This window comes from Nyctereutes procyonoides, unplaced genomic scaffold (genome assembly GCF_905146905.1).
Source record: "Nyctereutes procyonoides isolate TBG_1078 unplaced genomic scaffold, NYPRO_anot_genome, whole genome shotgun sequence".
Lineage (NCBI taxonomy): Eukaryota > Metazoa > Chordata > Mammalia > Carnivora > Canidae > Nyctereutes > Nyctereutes procyonoides.
In genome coordinates this window covers 23435828-23440330 of record NW_026575121.1, presented here as the reverse complement: position 1 = coordinate 23440330, position 4503 = coordinate 23435828, and the positions used below count along the sequence as shown (strand labels likewise).

The 4503-nt window shown below is 33.5% G+C and overlaps 1 pseudogene; it reads left to right on the top strand.

Moving 5' to 3' along the window:
- The first annotated feature begins 519 nt into the window (after window positions 1–519).
- Window positions 520–4164, top strand: LOC129516450 (60S ribosomal protein L27-like; annotated as a pseudogene).
- Window positions 4165–4503: the final 339 nt, after the last annotated feature.

The window sequence follows — 4503 nt, the reverse complement described above, 5'->3', positions numbered from 1 at the left end:
TACACAAATAGAAAGAAAAATTTTAAGGATACAAATTTTTTCCCAGTAACTATATCTGAAATTCCATTTAAATATGAATTTAAGCATTATTTTTGTTTGTTTCTGTGGTCCATATAAAAATTACAATCAGTACATCTTATCATGTTGACGACTAAAGTAGATTGGGTGAATGAATTAGTTTTCTAGGGCTGCCATAACAAAGTACCATAGACTGGATGACTTAAACCACAGGAATTCATTTCTCACGATTCAATATCTTGGTAGGTTTAGTTTCTTCTGAGGCCTCTCTCTTTGTGTTGCAGTTGGCCACCACACACTCACTGTGTCCTTATATGGTCTGTCCTCTGTGCACACACATTTCTGGCACTTTCCATATTTCCTCTTCCTATAAGGGCATCAGTCATATTGGATTATAGGCTACCTTAAAGACCTAATTTTAACTTAATCACCCATTTAAAGACTTTATCTTGAGTGGAAGTGCTGTTTCTTCTTTTTTGCTGCAGGCTCAAGTGGCTGTTTATGAAACCTGGGAAGTTGGTGCTGGTCCTGGCCTGACACTGCTCTGGATGCAAAGCTGTCATCATGAAAAACATTGATCATGGCACCTCAAGCCCTCCCTACAATTCCAGTGGCTGGAACTGACCACCATCCCCACAAAGTGACAGCTGCCACGGGTGAGAAGAAAATTGCCAAGAGGTCAAAAATCAAGTCTTTTGTGAAAGTTTATAACTATAATCATCTCATTACCACAAAGGTACCATGGATACCCCTTTGCAAAAAAGTGTTGTCAACAAGAATGTCTTCAGAGACACAGCTCTTAAATATGAGGCCCAAGGAGATGCCAGGGTCAAGTTGGAGGAGAGGTATGACTGATAAGAACAAATGATTCTTCTAGAAGCTGTGGAACAAAAAAGTTAGATCTTTTTTGTCTCAGTCATTAAAAATACTAAAAAGAAAGAGAGATTTTATCTCCAAATATGATTATATTTTAAGGTACTGGAGGTTAGGACTTCCATATGTAAACTTTAGGAGGACACAATTCAACCCATAACAGTAAATCTGGATAATCCTTAGTTAATCCTACATAAGAATGTGTAAAGTGAAAAATTTTGGAGAAGTGCATTTTTTCTCCTCCATATTAGGAGTTAAGTTTTAGTGAATGCCCAAGCTCACAGAGGGCAATTACGCCCTCATGTCCTTTGATACTTAATAAAGTGGACACATTTAAGTTCCTTCCTTCCTCCCCTCCCTCCTTTCCTCCTTCTTTTCTTCCTTGCTTCCTTCCTCTCTCCTGTTCCCTCCCTCCCTTCTTCCCTCTCCCTCCTTCCCTCTCTCTCTCTCTCTCTCTCTTTCTCTTTCTTTTATCTCTATCTCTATAAGCAAGGGCATCCTGAATACCTTCAGTGAACTAGGTCTGTGTTAGATGCTAAAAATAAAAATGTGAAGTAATGAAATACATCCACAGCCTTCATGGAGCTTGTACTCTAGGAGCTGTGATAGATATTGTGTAATTGCACAAATACATTACTAAAACACCACAAATGCTAATGAAGAAGTACGGGTACTAGCAAAGTGCCGAAGTGGAAATTCTCACCTAGTTGAGGTTCCTGGGCAATTATGCTTGGAGAAGTGTCACTAAAGTTGTGACCTGAAGGGTAAATACAAAGGAATGCCATTTCCAAACTTTCTGAAATAGAATGTTTGGAGAACTGAATAAAGAATAGCTGGGATTAAGAGTGGTAGATATAGGTCAATAAATCCATGGTTGAATAAACAGCCTAAAATATAATTAGGAAGTATAACTTCCAGCATTCTTTACTTTGTGAGATATTTTATCAATATCATTGCTGCAATGAAAGGGGTTCTATAGTATTGCATTTTCATGGTTATGATTTTAATCGGATGTCCAATTGAAAATGTTATCAAAATAATTGGAAGTAAAGGTTTCCAAACATAAAGTGCTATATATAAAGCATAATAGAACTGTGAAGCTAATATTTAAATAAAACATAGTAAATAACACGTGATTAAATTTAATCATTTTTCAGAATTATATATACATATTTTTGGTGTATTAAAATGTATTCTTTTTAATGCCTATTTAGAAATAAGAATAGATATTATTGAGTGTCACTTTAAGGCCCAAGGAAATGCTATATGTGCAATCTCAACAATTTTAGAATTTCATTGCAAGCTTATCTGAAGACTGTATATGCTGCTTGTCAGCATTTATTCGGGGATCTCTTTCTAGCTATTGTGGAGGATTTGTCCAGCATTAAAATTGAGTAAAGATAAATAAGCATTGCTTTGTAAGTTGATTCCAACCTAAATTAAAAATGCAATACAATGGAGTGCACATTATTAAATGGCTTCTTTTCGTATAAAAAGTGAGGAGGAAGGGGATAAAGTAGCTGGTCTGTGATCTATTTATCTGTAGTTACATAATCAGGCACTGACAGGGGACGGAAAATACAAATGTTCCAATCTAATATCATCGTAAGCAAGCTAACCAGACCTCAAGGTAAACAGTATTTGCTAAGGGAGAGTATTGACCTTCGAAATACTCTTAATAGTATGTTACTAGTTTATGATTGTTTTGTGTAAATATTCCTGAAATCTATGGATTTATGATGCCTAGCTCCACACCAAATGTTAGGTAAGTAGAGTAGTCAACTTTATGTGGTAAAAAGATGGAGATGTTTCATAAAATGAATGCTTCTTGCTGTGTAAGGTGATACTATACTTCATTTAGGACCTCATTCACTTACTGCTCTTTACCAGGGAGTGTGTGTCCAGTTGTAGAAAGGAAAGGGCCTTCTAAGATGTGCCACACACCTCTGCTTCACCTGTGTCTACTTACTGTTTGAAACTTTGAAGTTATTAGTAAAATTTAATTTGGGTAAGAGGGATTCCTGTGGGTTTGATTTGACAAACTGGTCTTTTAGCTAGTTTTAGTTCAACACACACACACGAACACACATGTAAAATTACAAATTTCATATCCATTTGGTCTAAATGAAATCTTCAATTTGCCTTTGGATTTGTTTTACATTTAATAACAAATCTGACCAAAGTTTGATTTACTTACATAAAATGATGAGATTTTTAAGTGCACAGTTTGAAAATTTTTGACAAATGTGCATGAATTTGAAAGAAGAAAAAAAATTGACGGTGTGGGAAAACCAAAAAAAGTGGTTCATCTGGTACTTGCTGAGAACCCTATATGTCTTTAGGAAAATGGTTAATGGTAAAATATCTTCACTACTGAATCTTAGAACTCAATATAATTCTCTATGGCTATCCAAAATATGCCATTTAAAATTAAAACTGAGGCAATGTATCTCTATTAGGGCTGATTATTTCCTATCAGAACGATTCCTCCACTCTGGGAACCTTTTTGTTGCATTAGAATGACATTGTTTTCTAGAAGACTTAGACCCTGAAATATAAATTTTAGTAAAACTAATAGTAATTCATAAAATATAACATTGTGCCTTATAAGATGCATGTACTTGTAAGACATCACAATTATAAATTAAAAGAAAATTAAATAACACAGATCCCTAAAGTATATTCTGGATCTATTAGAGTTTCTGGCAACTTCATATGGAGCTATCTGGTGAACACTGAATTTAAAATAATAGGTCCAATTATTACCAAATATACAATAATAAGAGAAAAATGAAATAATATTTGTTGTACTTTCACATTAGGGTAAGATTTAGAGTATTGCATTTCAGAAAAGTTATAAGTAAATGAATCATAAAATGGAAATTTTGATTAATTAGATGGAGATAGTTTATAATCAGTAAATGCGTATCACACATTTATATTATATGAATACCTTATTCCTGGTTTGATATCTATAATCATGAAATGTTGGATTTCTTAAGGATGTCAAGAAGATTTAGTGAAATATTAAATAGTAATTGTATGTTCATTGTGAAATGTCCCTGCTGAGTATTTTCATAAGAACAGTGGCAATCAAAAAGATGTCACTGGCATTCAACATGGACATTTCATATCTATACACACATATACATATATGTACACATGTGTACACAAATATCCATAAACACATTTATTTATATATTGTCAGTATTGCTAGATGTTTTTTAACTTTTTGTTGTTTTTGTTTTTAAGGAAACAGCTATGTTTCATTAATTCTTCTGTATTCTTATTTTCAATTTAAATGTGTTTTTTTCTCTCTTGTCTATTATTTGCTTCTTTCTGCTGGCTTTGGATTTATTTTGCTGTTGTTTCTCTAATTTATTGAGAGGGAGCTCAAATTACTGATCTAAAAATTTTCCTGTTTTCTAAGGTAAACTGTGTTGTTTTTTTTTCTATTCATTTATTTTTTTTATTTCTTTAATTTGTAGAGATGATCATTTATGTTTGGTCCTATTGCTGTAAGATCCAGAAGAGAATCCATGATCTCTCTAGCCTCATTCCAAAAGTATCTATTCATTTATTGATAACATTAGGGTTACTTCCACTTTTTGT